The 18,092-nt window shown below is 48.7% G+C and overlaps 1 protein-coding gene across 1 annotated transcript in view; it reads left to right on the forward strand.

Annotated features, from left to right (window-relative positions):
• LOC135901636 (uncharacterized) overlaps positions 1–18,092 on the forward strand; it is a 101,892-nt gene that overhangs the window by 518 nt on the left and 83,282 nt on the right. The gene's annotated exons all lie outside the window — the stretch shown is intronic.

The raw sequence follows: 18,092 nt of genomic DNA on the forward strand, positions 1-18,092 counted from the left end.
CCTGCAAGCGGCCGCGTTCCGGCTGTGTGCTCAAAAGACAAGCACTGTCCTTCTCCGCACAACGCTTCGCGTGGAAGGCGGCGCGCTGCTCCCTATGCATTCTTGGCGATTCTATCGCAGTAAACAGGAAACGGAAAAAGACGCCCAGCGTTTAAGAAGCCCCCCGCTGTCACTAGAGGGGTCATTGAGCACGCGCTGTTTATACAGGAAAGGTCATTGCGTCGACTGGTAGCAGCGTAGATTTGACAGTTCGGGCACGTGTTTTGTAACTGCTGAAACGGGCTCCAACATTGTCTCGCCGAGCCACCGTTTCCTGGCAGTTGTCAATGTATGCGCGCTCGCGTCCAGCGCCAACCAGGCTTGCCCGGTCGAGTTCAAGCAGGGGAAACGCGTTTGAAACCGCGCTTGTGCTCTCTGTCGCTGTCTCCCACGGATCGCAGCTAAGCCTCGCAGGGAACAGCGACAAATCCTGTCATTCATCTATAATGGAAAATGAGGAGGTGCTGCCAGCGAATGCAAATATTAAGGTGCACAGAGCAGCATGACGAATTCAATTACCTTTTATTTTTCTGCATGCAGCGTGGGCGTTTTTACGAACGCCGGGCCGCCTGTCGGGGAAGATGTTCTCGCCTTAGCGCGCTGCGCAATGGGAGTTATTTTTGCATTCTTTCCAACACCAAAAAAGAAAAAAACATGGAAACAAAAGCAGAATGTTATTCCTTTTGTGCGCAACTTAATTCGCCAACAACCTCCGTGTTTTTATCGCCTGGCAAGCAGTCATTATGGAAGACGCCAACATACGCAGCACCTGATGCCCGTATGTCATTTCGAAGGTACTGAAACCGGAATGAAAGTTGCTACCTTTGCAGGGGCCCTAACACCGCGCAATTTTTTTCTTATCCAAGCGATCAAAGTGCAATCGTAATCACGAACAAATCTGGTGTTTGCGCAAATCTGCCGCGTCTTCGTGTTTTTCGTCTCACGAGCAGCGACAACTGTACGTCGGCCCCTCAGTACGGCCTCTTCCATTGCTGACGCTATTTTGTAGGCACGCGGATTCTAAAACATCCGCGCTCTCAGAGAGAGAGAGAGAGAGAGACAAAGAGGAGGAAAGACAGGGAGGTTAGCCAGTGTAAGTACTGGCTGGCTACCCTGTGCTGGGGAAAGGGGTAAAGGGAATAAAAGGAGAAAGAAGAAGAAGAGGAGAAAAAAAAATTAAGGGAATTCACGCAGTACCGCGATACTACGCGGTACAACACTCAAAGGCGATCGCACAATTCGCAAGTCCTTAGATACTTCAGCAAAGCCTTTAAGGCCTTGAGTGCTGAAGCCCGTCTGGACCAGTGTCCTAGAGCCTTCTCCTCTGTAAAGGGGCGATTGTCCAGTTTTTCGAGCGCGGTTACGAGCACTGTTCTTGGCACTTTGTAGCTGGAACAGCCCGCGCTCTCAGAGTACCCTTCTTCGCAGTGCGAGCAAGCGTGCGTGCGTAAAGAGAGTGTTCTCGATCCGCAATACATACACATCGCCCACTTCTGCGCTGCAACAGGTGCTGGCCGCTCCTTGTATTTGCCGTTTCCGTTACTTTGTATTTCCACTCGCTGAACCTCCCCGCTTCAATGCGCACATCATTGTTTTTCTCCGCGTAGCGCGAACAAGGCGCTCGCTGTTTGCTTTCGAACACGGCCGTTCGCTCCCGATGCCGCTGCGCTGTTCGCAAAGCAAGCGAGGCGAGAACAGGGTGCGTATTTTTTTTCCTCTCTCTACCCCTCCCCCATTCCTCGAAACGTGCGCAGGCGGCGAGTGAGCCCAAAAGCCACCGTGGCCTGAAATGTGTGCAACCGCTGGCTTTAGCGAGGTCACCGGTTGACACTGTGGCGCCGCTTACGAAAGGCTAGGGAAAGAAAAATCGCGCTCCATTATTTGTCTTATTAGCTCCTGACTTCGGCAGAAGCGGAGGACGTAAGCCAGTGAGCTTAGTTTATTGCGTGGTTGCACATTGGTGCGAGAGTCGCAGCGGTCTGGACGCGTCCTTGCCTTCGCGTCATCCGCACACGGAGACAACGTGCGCCACTTTAATGCTCCGTGTTCTTTGCCATATGTAATCCTGAGTTCTGAGAACAATGGAATTACAGAGGCCAGGATATATTGTCAATGGGGATGAACTTTTTTTTCCATACACCTGCAACATGTGCGTGCGTGTGTGTGTGTTAAATACTAACCAAGCAACTTGACATGTTGCTTTGTCCTTCGTAATCAGCTGCGCTAACCGCCTGCCAGTGTGAGTGCTCCTACGAGGTCGACTTGCAGCACTTCTATTTTCCTCCAGTTGCCTGTACATGCTCTCTCTTCGATCTGTACCAACTAGAAAAACGACCAATCTTGACATGTTGCGTTCTGTTCTCAATCGCGGCTATGGCATTGCCTATGCCACAACGCTGGGCATGCGGCATGACTGTCGCGAAATTAAATAAAATATATACATCCTCATCATATAAAATATTTTGGTGGACGCCATACTTAAATATTAGGCCGTAATTAGGCTTACTTTCAAAACTGTATTCATGCGTGTCTTGCAACAAGCTTCTAGAACTCCAAAACCAGCCGTTTGTCAAGCCTAGTCACGCCAGCATTTCCTTTTTGTCGTCAGACAGCGAACGATATGGCTCTTCGACAGTGGGAATGGGTGCAAGTTCATTGCAAACGGAGGGAAGTAGCTTATGTAAATAATGCGCCGTCAAACACACCCAGCAACCAACTGTGACTTCTCTATCTTTCCAGCGTGGAACAATGCTAGGAATAAAGGAATGGGGTCGCGGGCTGTGCAGATCGCCGGTGCGGTACGCTCCGACATTCCACCTTGTTGATTATGTGTGTCCGTTTAACTGTTTTAGCCTCTCACTAAAGCTTGCGCACTCGCTAATTGCTATACTAGCTGACCGTACAGCAAGCACTCAACCTTCCGCGAACGAGTAAACTTGCACTCAGTGTAAAGCCATCTACGCTGGACACATTCCTCCAGCGCGTTCCTACGGTACCGACGGTGCTGCGTTTTGTCCCGCTGGCAATCTTCACAACTGCAAAAGCTTTGGCTCGGGGTTCGTTCTCTTGAAGGGCCATAAAGGAATATTTCCTGAGAGAAAACAGTAACCCTAAATGCTTTCATGTGTTTAAGTGCATGCCAAAGCCCGAGGTGTGAATTTGCACATGGGGCCCAGCTTTTTTTTTCCATGTTCATTGCTTCACACATGAGTTGCTCTACAGTGTTACCGCTGTTTTTGGTTGGCATCCTCGCTAAAGCTTTTCACCCCCCCCCCCCCCATTCATGGACAGCCTTGCGTAAGTTCCAAGGGCAAGCTGTTGGCGTTCATTGCAGGTGCCAGGCTTTAAAGCAGAACAATACTGAACACAAGCAACGCTAAAGACATGGGAAAACTTCAGAACTCATAAATACAAGCATCAGTTATCGTCTAATATTACTTCTCGTTACATGCAATTTGGATTTCTTATCAAAACAGAAATTCCAAAAATATTTTTCCTTTGCTATCGGAAAAGATTTTTGTAAGTATGTATTGGCAGCGTAAATGGCGAGGACATATTCAGACTGCACATTAGGCATTCTTAATGATGACCCCAAAAACACTTGCGGGTAAAACCACCCTTATAAATCAAGCACAATTTAAATCACATTCAAATATTTACAGAAAGGCATCCTAATGTGCCTCCAGATCAGCTCAATTCAATAAGAGGGCAGCTGCGCCTGCAAGTATCGGATATGTCCAAGGTATATATCGGCCTTGTTCATAGGGGGTTGCATAGAAACGTTTGGATTAAGAAAATACTTTTCTTTTCAAAAGAGAAACGTTCTTTGGCTTCATTTCTTTCGTTCCGAGCAAAAGTCATCATTGCGAAAAAGGAAGTTGAGATCAAAAGCAATTTGCAAGAATTCTTGGAAGAAAAAGTGTTCTGTGCAAAATAATAATAATGTAATTCTGTCGTCGCGCGAAGCCAACGTTGTCTGAGGAGCTCGCCAAACTAAAATGCTGTATTGGCAGGCCCAAGTTATTCGTAAAGTTTACAAATTTGGGCTCGTTCTATGATTTTACGTGTGTTGCGTCGTGTTCTCCGAAAAATAAATGTGTCAGCGAAAAAAAGCTTTAAATGTCCTGTTGGATGGGGTGACGTGAGGTTTTTAAAAGATGCATGCAGAAAAGGAATTATTTAGTATTTGCTCCGCCTTCTTGGAGGCAGATCAAGACACCCTATACTAGTCGGGTACTTGCTTTGAAGAAGTTTATTCCCTGTGATTCCGGAAGCAGACAAAATGAGCAAAAGCAAAGTCGCTGAAAAGACAGTGCGTTGGTTTTCAATCTCTGCTGTTCGAAGTTTGCTGCGGAATTTGTGCTCATGAACGACATGAACGACATGCGTCTTTCAGGGAACAAAGCGGTTCCTGTGTTCTTTGACAGATGCTCGTCTTATTTCATCGTAACATTGCTACAATCAATTAGGACGTCTGTTCTTACCTACTGTTATCTGCAATCAGACAAATAGAGCAAACGTTGAACCAAAGTGCACGATCAGTGTCACTTTCGCGGGTGATAACGGTGCGTGTCTCTGGTGCAATAGTGACCTTTAAATTAGGGCACGCAAGCAGCACCCAAGCGTTAGGGGACGCAAGCTCCACTGTAGGCACTTCGCGCTTTTTTGAGCTCGCTTTAGGTTCTTTCAACGCGATAGTGATAAGGGCCCCGTGTGGCAAAAAATACAGTGTCGGCGTCGGCGTCTGTAGCCGAGAAAATCATACCGAACCACACATATTCTATACGGCATTAAAGGTGTTCTTCTATCACTAAAGTTGCTCACGCCTTGTCTTACGTTATTTACAAAGTTATTCCTCGGAATTTTGAGAATGGCAGCCCACAAACAAATGCCATGAAACAAAACACCAACAGCGCATGCCTTTTAGGTTAAATCTTCTCAGACTGAAATACGATACGTCCGAAACATTAACAGAAGAGCGGCCTATGCAAGATGCCGTGTTTCTACCAGAAAGCTCGCCTTCGTGCATAAATTTCGCCGCCAGAGATTCCTGGTAAACATCACGGTTACGTACAAGCTGCAGTTGCCCGGAAGCGTGAAAAGCAATTAGGGATCTTTGAATGTTATCGCGTTCCACTTTGAAAGGCGAAGCTTAAGCGTCCTCCACATTTTGCACACCCCGCGGTTGGCGTGCCCCAACGCTTGGGCGCGGCTTGCGTCCCGAGCCCCTCTCTCACTGTCACTCGCGTACCACGCGCGTGATACATGATGTAGTGCCTGACGGCGCGGCACCTCTCTGTCGAATAACGCGACGCTCCTTCATGCCACGGCGCACCTTCAGCGCCTGGAGGGGGGACATCGAATGTGTGCGCGATATGTGTACACATCACGTGGACGCGCCTGCCACAACTGTCACCACGAGGCGGGCGCACGTGTCTGCAGATTAGGAGGCTGAAATTTTTACGAGCCGGAGGTCGGCATCTCACAGCGTTCGCTATATATCGCGCCGCAAGCCCGCGCCGCAAGCATTGAGCTATCTTCTTTGTTTGCCTTCTCAGAAGCTGCGACGAAACCTGAGCATTTGAATGTCTCAGAAATAAATGGGGCGAGAAAGGGCGGAAAATGAAGGAAAACGTTCAGAAGAAAAATGGCACGTCTTTGAAAAGCACGCCGGTACTTCTCCATCAATCATTCCAGAACGTAAACGCGTAAAGCCACTGCGCAACTCTTCCCCCATTCCGGTTTTCGCTTCCTTCATTGATTATGCCTCCTCGAGAAGTAAGCTAAAGAAGAAAGTGGAGAGGACAAAAACAGCGTATATGCAGATGCTGGAACGGAATCGCTTCGGAAAATGCGGCTTACGAGCTATGGCGCCGCCTTCGGAACGTTTGCAGAATATACGCGTGCACGTATCTGGGCAGTCCGTGCGGGAGGTCGGGGAGACGCTCGCAGCGGCGATTGGGAGGGGCTTGTGCCGCTGCTTTCGCCGCGTCGGAGCCGAAAGGAAACATGGGGTCAAGCACTCCAAAACCCTCGCTCGGTTGAAAGCAAGCCCGTGTCTGGCGATGAGCGACAGAGAGCGGAAGAGCGCAGCACTGGGAGGGGAAGCGGTCGGATAAAAGCCTCTTCATAACTTTTCTTTGTTTTGCGGTACTCGCGCTGGAAGGCCACTTTCCATTCTGGCCGGGTTTGCGAACGGCACTCAGATGCCGGACGAAGGGGCGCGTGAAAAATAGATGCATTTGTAAACAGAACTTAGTTGGATGTACAAAACATACGATAAAATAAACGACCACCTTTTGAATACATTTCGTACGTGTGTCCTTGTGTCATGTTGTGCTGCTGCATATTACATCGCATCCCTTGAACTTGATCTTTGAACAAACTCAGAAACACACGTGCGCACATATGCACGCACATAACATAAATACATAAATAAGAATAGTTCCTGAACTGTTCCCAAAATACAAATGTCCTTACTCCGTGTCACTGAAAACGAAGGCCACCATTTTCCTGTTTTACTGAGAGGTAAAGTAGATAAATGGAACACTGTGGCGGCTTAGGCTAGTCGTTGCATACTTGACAGGGGAATACCTGCTCCCCTGTCAAGATAAATAGACAAAGGTAATCATGAATATCCGGGCAAGGGAACAAGAGCTTAAGGATCGCCAGCCAACCTCTAGAGTCGGTCAAGGAGTGTGTTTACCTAGGCCAATTAATCACTGGGAACCCTGACCCTGGGAAGGAAATTCACAGAAGAATAAAAATGGGTTGGAGCGCATACGGCAGACATTGTCAGCTCCTGACTGGAAGCTTACCATTATCATTCAAAAGGAAGGTGTACAATCAGTGCATTTTACCGGTGCTGACATATGGAGCAGAGACTTGGAGACTGACCAAGAAGCTGGAGAACAAGTTAAGACCACGCAAAGAGCGATGGAATGAAGAATCTTAGGCATAACGCAAAAAGACAGAAAGATAGCGGTTTGTATCAGAGACCAAACGGTTATAGCCGATATTCTAATTGACGTTAAGAGAAAAAATGGAGCTGGGCAGGTCATGTAATGCGCAGGTTATATAACCGGTTGACCAGTAGGATTGCAAAATGGGTGCCAAGAGAAGGGAAGCGCAGTCGAGGACGGCAGGAGACTAGGTGGGGCGATGAAATTGGTAAATTCGCGAGTGCTAGTTAAAATCGGTTGGCGCAGGACAGGGGTAATGGAAGATCGCAGGGAGAGGCCTTCGTCCTCCAGTGGACATAAATAGGCTGCTGCTGCTGCTGCTGATGCTGATGATGATGCTGACGATGCGATTGCAATCACTTACGCGAAAAGAAGTAGAGCGTAGTTACACGTTTGTCCGGTGCAGCACTGAAGCTGTCGTAAATGCATCTATGCATTGACAGCGCTTGCAGCGCAGACAAAAAGCCACTGCCCGTAGAAAACTGTAGCTTCGATACGGTTTAATTGTGCCAGAGCGCTTCTAAGGCGTTCCTTCTAGTAAAGGTGGTGAGAAGAAGGGAACCATCGGGACAAAGATGGTAAGTAATAATGCCTCTGGAATGTTGCAGCCCGCCGCGCTCACATTCGACATGCTTCGCCGGAGCAGAAGGGTATGTGGTTCAGATAACTCATGGAGAAACGAGATAGAGAAACAAAATCTAGCACGGTGTGTGACTACACGCCTCTTGCCTTCGCAAACCAATCTCTTCTGATGCCGTTTATTCATTATAATAAAAAACTTAGAGCGCTAAAAACACAAAGGACGTAGAAAAAGAAACACACACCACACGCCCGCGTGGTGTGTGTCCATAAAACAGCGTGCGTAAACGTCTGCCTGAACGTCCCCTTCCGAACTTTCTTTCCTTCATAAGAGGGAGAGAGATGAACGAACGAATGAATGGAAAGGCAAAGAAGTTAAACCAACCAAGAGGTACCGGTTGAACACAGTGGTTACACAGCTGGCCTGTCACTAGTACTGCCACTAAACAGCAGGTCATCTAAAGGGGACGCCGCTTCGCCTTCCGCTTGGTCACATGAGGAGCGTAGCGGGATTGCACTAAGCCGGCTTGTTCCTCGCTGAGCCAGCTGAGCTCGGTTGCCTCTAATGCCAAAGAAGGTGGGCTCAAAGCTCGGTATCGGATGAGGACGCGTCGCGCTGTCGGAGGCCTGTAAGCACTGCCAGCATTTCTATTTTTGGATAGCCGGCGCCGAGCGCGTCGAACGTTGAAGTGTAAATGAGCCTTATCCCGCCAAGCTGAGGCAGCTGCCTTGAGCACGATACGTTTCTTTGCAGATACGTGGTATTAAGGCAATATATACAGTCTTATGTTTAGCACGAAACGTTATGCTATGCACCCTACTACACGAGTGGTCTCGCGGTACAGGGGCCCTGCGCGCGTAGAGCTGTACAACATGCGCGGAGGCCAGCAACACTTCAGTGGGTGACGTTGACGAGGCCTAGCTCGATCACTTTTCTTTTTTTCCAGAAGCGCGGTTCTTTTTATTTTTATCCGGAAGCATGGTTTTCGATGCGAGCGTCGGCCTTCATTCAAAGTCACAATCACAGCGCAGAAGCCTTCTGTTATCTAGGAGCTGTCGCTTCGCGAGGCCACTTGCCAAGGATTATTTTGACGTACGAGTGTCCAGCCTCTGGCGAAAGCACAGGGCACGCACGCCCCACATGACAGAGCAAAGACGTGCTCGAACGCGCGATCCGCGAACACTCCTGCGTACGAGCTTGTTTGTGGACTGGCCGAAGGGGGGCAGGTCAAGTCCTTAATTAATTTCAATTCTGGGGTTATTCGGGCCAAAACCACGATACGATTACGCGACACAACTTAGTTGGGGATTCCGGATTAAGTTTGACCACCTAGAGTTCTTTAACGTGCTCCCAAGGCACGGTACCACGAGCGTTTTTGAATTTCACCGCCCATCGAAATGCGGCCGCCGCAACCGGGATTTGATCCCGCGACTTCGTGCTTAGCAGCGCAACGCCAAAGCCAGAGAAACCACGGCGGGTCGCGTCAAGTATACAAGCAAGGATGCAACCCTGAGCAGCATACTCAGACAGTGTGCTCAGTTCCTTGTACAGTACACAGCGCCGGCCTTGCGATGCGCTCGTGACAGCACGTCGCGCCTGCCATTGTAGCTGGAGGTATACGGTACCATGGGCTGATCTTTTACAAGACCCCTCCACACAAGCTTTTTGTCTCACTTTGTTTACAAATAAGAAAATATCGATGTTCGATACGATATTCGAAGGTTGTTTTTCTGGTGTATTCGTACTTGATTCGATTCTAAAATTTCACGATCTTTGTGTTCCTAAGTTGTCAGATGCCAGGCTTTCCTCCCATCTTCCTCTCACCGAAACGGTTCCAAACAAAAATTACGTTCTGAAGTATACTAAAAGATGGGGTATTGGTTCAGTTCCGGTATAATGCATAAAGTTTCATACAATTACTAGAGGGAAGTGTTGCTAGTGTCTACGGGAGCTGCAATAGGTGGCGGTTCAGCTAGCATGGTCCAAATGATGGGCAGTACATAAACTTCATCCTTCTGGCTTGAAACGGCTTCGTGACTTTGCCAAGGGATGTCTTTTTAAGAAAGTACGGCTGCGTGGTAAATAATTCATCACCATCCTATTTTTTATGTTCACTGCAGGTCGAAGGCCTCTCTCTGCGGTCTACAATTACCACTTTCTTGCACTAGCTGATTCCAACTTGCGCCTGCAACCTTCTTAATCTCATCCCCCCACCTAGTTTTCTGCCGTCCTCGACTGCACTTCCCTTAACACCTATTCTGCAATTTAATGGTCCACCAGTCATTGACCCGACGCATTGCATGGCCTGCCCAGATCCACCTTTTTTCCCTTAATGCCATTTTGAATATCGGCTACCCCGTTTGCTCCCTGATCGCGCTGTCTTCCTGTCTCTTAATATTAGGCCTAATATTTTATTGCGAGAACGATTATATGGACACTCCAGGCGTATTTGTGCCGTCGCAGTCGCCGTCGCCATGATGTTCCGTATAAGGTCCAAGGTCGACAACATCGTCGCCGTACGCCGAATGTTGTATGTGCGAGTGAAGGGTGCGATGATGAGCCGATGGGACAGAAGGGACAGAAGTGGAAAGGAAGCGTGCAGTCTTCCTTCGCACGGAAGACACCGTGGGGAGGGGGCGTCCTACTTCGGCGGCTGCTGTGTATGGCGAGGCCGCGCGGGCCTTACTTTGTAAGCGATCTGCGATGGGACAGAGTGCGCGCCGAGAGTTGATAGCTTCGTGTGCGGTGTGTTTTCGCCGGTCAGTTCGCGTTGAAGCGAGAGGCAGCACGAAGGTCAATTCGCTCGCTGCTGCTTCCGCGCTTCCTCACTCCAGCGTCTTGACAGCGAGTGTCCGCTATTACCGAGTGACATGTGTTCATGTTTGCTTGTGCGTGCGTGACAGCATGCTTTGTAATTTAGTTAGTAAGCGAATGTATACAAGTTTATACGGCCGATAAGACTACTGTCCTTACGTCGCTTAGCTGTGTACTAATTTGCTATCGCAATCGATGCTTCGCCTCTCGGGCGAAACTGCGACTTTTTTTCGTTGCTTGGCTCTTTGCGCGGTCCTCAACTTGTTCTTGAACTTCTTTGTTAACCTCCAGGTTTCTGCCCCATTTGTTAGCACCAGTAGAATGCAATAATTGTACGCTTTTCTTTTCAACGACAGTTGGTAGGCTCCCAGTTAGGATTTGGTAATGCCTGCCGTATGCACCCCAACCCATTTTTATTCTTCTGTAAATTTCCATTTGATAATCAGGGTCTCCCGTGAGTAATTGACCTAGAAAAACGTACTCCTGTACAGGCTCTTGGATAAATGGTCAAACAAACATTACTAAAGTAGTCCGACGGCAGGATTCGAGCACAGGACTTCCAGCACAGAAGCCCGATATTTAAACCATTATGTCACGGGCGCATGGACTGGAGGAACCAGTGCAATCAGCAGCAATTATGCGTGTTTGCAGACTCTCATTACCTTCTGGATTAAAAAATATGGTAGGCGACCTAATATTTGGCTTAGGTGTCTCTTAGGGGCACTCGCGCCTCGGCGTTGGTGTTCGTCAGGTTAAGTGAGCAAGCTTCTTTCCCCTGGCACGATATGCCGGCGAGGAGCGAGGGAGGAGAAGCGCAGCGCGCGCCACCTGGCGAGTGGAGCACGAAGAGCAGCTTACTCGCCCTCTCCGGTGCTGACGTCAGAGCATTTAACGACCGCGCGCGCGCAGATGTGGCGAGGGAGTAAGCGAGCGAGCGAGCAAGTGCGCGCTGGCAGAGGAGAAGCGAGAGAGAGGTAGGAGTGACGTCACGTCCGCCCTGCTAGGCAGATGTTCAGTCTATGTCAGGAGATTGTTTTCTAATAATTAGCCGGTTAAATATCACGCCACCTTCTTGTGTGTGACGTCATTAGTGATGTCATTACTTCCGCTTTCTACTTCCTGGTTTCCAGGAATTCGCTAAAGTCGTGCTAACGTGGCGGGTCTCTAACGTCTACAATTATGTGCTTGGTGCGCGGTAATCAGTGATTTCTAATTAATTATAATTATTCCAGACACTTCAGTAACTCAACGTGTAACTAAAAGTAGGCTCTCATATAATATCTATAATGAATTTTGTCCCCGGTCGTCTCAGGGGGTGAACCAAAAGTGCTGCGCAAAAAACAGGAGTGTCACTCGATGCTCATGCCACTAATAAAGTATAGTAGATTGCTTTGAAATTTAGGCAGTGATGAGAAATAAAGTGTAATAAACGAAGCCGCCAAAATGTCTGAATACAAGCACGAAGATCAGGCAAATTCATGTACTATACCATCACTTCCATGGTGGCTGAACGATCGCAGCGTCACAGTTCCCTCCAGTAATTGTAAGACACTCTATGGTGTAATGGAGCCCTAGGCAGTAAACGAAGAATGAAAAAGGTGGACACTGTGGGTCAACAGCACCATGTATACTTTTTTTTTTCGTTTACATTCTGCGATGCCGTTACAGCAGAAATAAAAAATGGCTGGGCTAATGAACTGCAAGGCCAGGTTCCTAAGACCTTTGCTTTTGTAAGTGGCCTATCGGCCAATCTATTGAAAGCACATTGGAGAGTCTGACGCTGGTTATTGAAGCGAGAACAGTGGCAAAGGAGCTGACAGATGGTCTCTCCACACTTGCACTAAGCGCACATCGATGAACATGCCATTGCAATAAGATATTGTAGGAGTTAGTGAATGCTACTCCTACCCACGGCTGGCACAGCAGTGTTGCATCATGTCGCGAAATGTTTGGTGCTAATTTCAGTTTCAGTGATTCTGCGGTGTACGCCAGTAACTCAACGTGATGATACGAGCGAGACTGCGAAGCTCTCTTGCAGCGTCTGCTCTCGATAAAGGTATAAGGAGTGTCGGCTCTCCAGCCTGGGCACGTCGGGCTGCGTCATCGACGAGGTGATTACCAACGATGGCCCAATGTCCCGGCAGGCACTGAAAGATTATATCATGTCCTCGTTCAGAAGCGCAATGGTAAATTTCGTTGATTTGGGACCTTCGACAGGATCTTTTCAGTGCACGTAGGTTATGTGGAGAGAGGCATGGCTATACACTTCTATGTTTGCTTTTTTGATTGCTGTCACAGAGTTAAACAGCGATGATGCTGGAGCCGTTTGAGTGTACCGAAGCCACAGGACAGGCGTTGAAAGGTACCGGGGCTGCATTCTAGGTTGATCATTTTCGGGGCTATCACTTACACTCGTCGCTCCACTGATTCGCGCGATAATGAAAGTATCCGTGAAAGCGATATCAATAAGAGGGATACTGCCTCTTATCTCCCGATGACGCGATAACGCGCTTCGCACCATATAAAGGAAAAATAAAAGTTTAAAACTAAATGCCATTTACCAAAGATCTTGTGCAGCGACACGGCTACGCGACGGCGACGAGCAAGGGATGGACAGTCACGCGACGCGATCGCTCAGTGTCAGCAGCGTTGCTCATCGCCCCGAGTTCGGTCACGTGATAGCATTCTCCACGCCCGGTAACAAAGATCCCGAAAGCGCCTTGAGCGACAAGCCAATCGGATAGCGGCACTTCTACGCCATCATTTCTCCTTCGTGCGTTGCAGAGGAGCACGTCTTCTTCTCGGTCAGCGCAGCCTGTGCAGCCGCGCAGCCAGTACTGTTTCGTCGCCCATGCATCTTGTGTCGTGTGGTGCACCACTGAACAGTCTCAAAATAAAGCACATGACCAAGCGTATCGCGCTGTCTGGTCGTGTCGCTATGCAGCACTTGCTCGAGTGTGGTTTCCCCGGCAAGCGACGTCGACGCGGCGACACACGAGCAAGCGACGCCGATTTCAGTCGCATCGATCGGTTTTTAGCTCGGATGCGGTTTAATGAAGTAGCTTATAAAAGTGGCGTTCCAACATGGTCTAGCTGTCGAGCCCATACTGGCTTAGGGGGAAGATTTAGCGCTGCTAGCAGAACGAGATCACGAATGTCAGAGGTGTCAGCAACAGCAAAGTTCAGAAGCAAGCCACGCAAGAATACTTCAAAGTTAAACTATCACTAATTTTAATGCTAAAGTTTCGATAGCTATGCAAATGCTCCTTCTGCTGGTAGTTCTTGCGAACGTCCCTGCGTTCTTTTTATTTTCTCTCTCTCGGCAGAGACAATTTTCGCGAATAAATGAAGTCAGCAAACACACAATTATAAGAAATTGATCATTAGCTTTTTTTAAGCACCGAGATTAGGGCATATGTTTACATTAGAAAGTGAAAACGATCTATTCCAAGACGACTCCGTTTTGTTTGATACTGCCAGAGCATTTCTGAGATATTCATTGTCGAAGTTGACGACGTCAGTAAGCTGATTTCGCATTCAGAGGTGGCCGCCACCATGATCAGTTGCTTCGTAGCTGCTGGGGTCTGATTGTTGTATTCGTATAAGAGGTTGTGGGCAAGTACTGCACCAGGGTGGCCAATCCTGCTCTGGTGAGGGAGTGCGTTACCGGTTCTGGTCACCGGGATCAGTACTCCAGGCCTGTTTATGCAATTTTATCAACACGCGGATTTTATTTTTAATCCGGTGGAAAATTGCACGGCACCGGGATTCGAACCACGGTCCTCTTGCACCCGAGGCGGGTGTTCTACCTCTACTCCACCGCTGCACCTGTGTTTTCTTAAAATCGTCTAAAAAATGCTGCACGGCGCGAACGTACTAATAAGAAACTAAAATTGATCTTAGCCAACACGTGACCAAAACGTCCAGAATTGAATGTCGATTTTCGGCCCCCCTCCTAGCTGATCGCCAACGTGGAACTGGTGGAACACGGCGCGAGAAACAAAAGTTACGGATTGCTGATCAAACTACGCGAACTTATTAACTATTCGTCTGAGGTGGACGCAAGACGACGTTTATTTAATGATAATTGATACTGACGTTTCAAAGCAAAGTCAGTGCTCCGACGCAGGCTGCGCGTTGTTGGCAGTTCTTCGATTGCTCTTTGATACCGACCACGCCGCCGCACGTCAGCCTTCACCGACGCGTCGCTGTACGAAAGCCGCTGCGAAACTCTCCTTAAAAGCGCGTCGTCCAGCCTGATAAGCCGACATGGCAACGAGCATTGTCAGGAGCCGAAATCACAAAGCCTTTCGTTCTTAAGTATTATCGGCCATTGGCCCGCTCCGCCTTCGCTAATAATATGTCCGACATTATGATTGGCTAGCATCTGCTCTTGTTGCGGACCATTTCAGCGAAATAACCTTTTGTGAACATGGGCCCTGCAGTCGTCATGGCAGGCTGCAGTGATTTCAGTCTGAGAATGAAGAGAGGGCAAACGAAACTAAGGTGCTCTATACTGTCGGGAACCGGTTCGTGATTTAGTGCTGTAATTTTTCTGCAAAATATTGAAGGAAATCGGATGTTCTTTAGGAAGTACGAAGCTCAGACCTCCATAAACACCTGGAGAGGTGACTCAGTGGCAATGGGAGTTCCACTGCCGATCACTCGGTCACGGGTTCGATTACCGGCCACGGCGACCACATGTCGAAGGGGGCAACGTACAAACAACCCTCGCGTGCTTACATTTACATACGTGTACCACAAGCTTCAGTCAAAATTAATCGAGAATCCCACACAACGGCGTCTCTCACGGCCGTAGTGTTGCTTTGGGACGTTAAACCCCATAAACGAAGGAATCGATCAACTCCGCAATCAGTAAAGATATTGCGATACTGCGACCATGCATAAGTTAGGACGTCCAAAGCGGACAAATTTGATGTATTGCTCTGGTATACAGTACCAGTTTTTTTAATAAGGCTTCTGTAAAACTCACGTAACCAGTGTAACGATGTCACTTAAACTGCGAACTAGAGGAACGGACAGGCTTCCATTTGCATCGGAATGGCTGGAACTAAGGGGCTGCTTTTTTTTCTTCTCCTGCTTGAACCGAATCGGTCGCGCTCGCGAGTCCTCGGGCCGTCTCGGAGAGAAACTGTGGCTGTTCGTACAGATCGATGCCACTCATCCGCGCCCTGCTGTCACCATGAAAGCGCTGCGGGCTAGCGGGTGTTGCCAGGCCTCCAGGGAGGGCACAGGTTCGAAACTGATAGAGCGACGAGCTCGCGTTTCTGCGCCCCCAACCAACAGCGTTCCATCAACACCGACGTGTGCCCGCGTCGTGTCCCCGAAAATGAAAGCCCATGGGAGTAGGAAGTGAGGTCATGCATTGGGAAATCACTGTCTTGGGATCGTCGATTGTACACTTAGTTTTTTTTTTATGCTCCGTTTCGTTTCTTTTTCAGCACCCTCGTCAACACCCCATAAATATCTTATCTCTTCAAGAAATAGTCATCGCCCCACATGCTGCGACATGTTGAAATGTAGCTGAATTTTACGTGTTTTGAATAAAAGGGAAGCGGAAGTAACCGCTCGATAGGCTATTCAGAAATCATTTAGGGAATTTTGTATAAACACGGAAAGAATTTACTGAAAACTACACTAAAACTAAAGAAAATATATAAAAACCTGCCTTGTGGCCCCGTGGCGCTCATTTCAGCCTCTAACTTAAACCGAACGAAATAAATTATCGTGGTCCTGGATACAGCATTCCAAAGAAACATAGGTCTACCTATGCTACATACGTCGTAGCAAAATGTTTTAAGATAATTTGCAGTTGCGATACAGCAACGGCTTCTCATTTCACTCTCATGGAACTGAGGCTGTCATAATCGGAGCTGCCGTCCAAAAGGCCAGTTTTTGCTTCCAGTCCAGTCGTTACTTCGATATAATTCTTGGCGTTAAAACTATGGGACAAACTTGCATTACCCTTCCTTGCGCCTACAGCGTATACAGCGCATCACTTAAGACCGCAGCCTGAAGCAGTTGGCATCGCTCAAACCGTGTGCGACTGCGATACTGCGGCCTGCTTGAACGCTGCACGCAACTCAGCGACTGAGCTGTTGTCAGAAGAGGCTCTGTCTATTTTATCGCGCACTGAGAGTGCGTATCGGAGGTAAGCGCATTAATTGAGGTATAGGAAATTGTGCGGCCTTCCCGAAACCGTGAACCTAAGGCTCAATTACGTGCCTGGCAGCGGTCGCTCTTTACCACGCGCACGACCTAAGTAGCAATGCGCATATATACTGTGATCACCAAAGCATCAAGCTCCTCGGAGCACTTCGTTCACGTACATCTATTGATTTATTTCTATTTGCTAGCCAGGCGTTTGATGGCATCAAAAGGAGTGCAACCCCCAATTTAATGCCTGAAACTACCTCACCGCTTTCGAGGAGCATTCGTGCCACGAATATTTGGATACGCTTGGCAATCGAAGTCAGCATTTTACGTCGTTATGCACAGTCGCTGTGTTAAAATTGGTCGCCGTTGAAATCGGCTTTGCAAGAAGTAGAAAGCGCCCCGCTGGGTTCATAGCAGAACAACGGCCATTCACGGAGTCGCGGCCGTCGTGAGGTCCACTCGATTCGCCCTGCACATCGGAATCATTGCGGTTCAGTGCCAGCCCCGTGGGTGTGCAGAACCGGCCCTGCGCGGCATCTCCCGCGAGTTCGCGGAATGCTGTGAACTCTTACCGCGCGAAGCCTGCACCTGCAGCTGAAATGAACGACGACATGGCAGACCATGCACTGTTGCACCGGTGAACCGAACAGCGAGGCGAAACACCTGATCTAGTTTGCGCATTGTAGGCGAAGTGAATGGACCTATAACCCGACGGCGCAACGCGCATCGACCCCTTTCGCCGTAGACAGGGCGCCGGTAATAAGTATATCACTCGGCGGGAGGGCAAGATGGCGTTGTCTTCTGACCGGAGTCCCTGTTTTCCCTATGAACTGTACCATCATATCACCGTGGCCTCCGTTCACCTTCCCATACATTAACGTGGAAACAGAGAACAGCGCGGAGCAGCGAGCAAAGTTGCGCGATGCAGCGCGTGCAGAATGTTGCAACGCAAGCGCTCTCGGCCGCGGTGTTCTTTTTATCGACTCAGTGCCGCGCGGTTCCTCGTCAAATTTCCTTGCGCCTTTTATAAGTTGCGTGACCAGGCGCACTGATTTAATTGGGTTCGCCATCGCAATCGGTTTCGACACTCGACTTTCTATGCATTTATTATTCACGGCCCGCCGACGTGCCGTCTGCGTCGGCAGCGGCAGCCACGTACGACCCCTTCTCTCAGAGCGGCGCCAGCAGCTTTTTGCTTAGGATTCTTCTATACTTATTTTTTATCCTTCCGAGTTCGCTTCATAAAAAAAAAGGAGGGGGGAGGGGAAGAAAGGAAGCAAAAGGAAATGTGTTACGGTCGCGTTCGTCTGAAGCAAGCCTTTTGAAATAATGGTGTATAGAACGGCGGCTTGTGTCGTCGTTAATTTACATATTCCTCCATTTCCTATAGGACTCATTTCGCTCTTCTTTATTTTTTTCTCCGCTTATAGGATTATCGGGTCCAATTCCGGACATCAACCCGAATAAAATGAATTAAATCTTGGTAACATGATGACGCTTTTTCTGGCTTTTGTAAGATG

This window comes from Dermacentor albipictus, chromosome 1 (genome assembly GCF_038994185.2).
Source record: "Dermacentor albipictus isolate Rhodes 1998 colony chromosome 1, USDA_Dalb.pri_finalv2, whole genome shotgun sequence".
NCBI lineage: Eukaryota > Metazoa > Arthropoda > Arachnida > Ixodida > Ixodidae > Dermacentor > Dermacentor albipictus.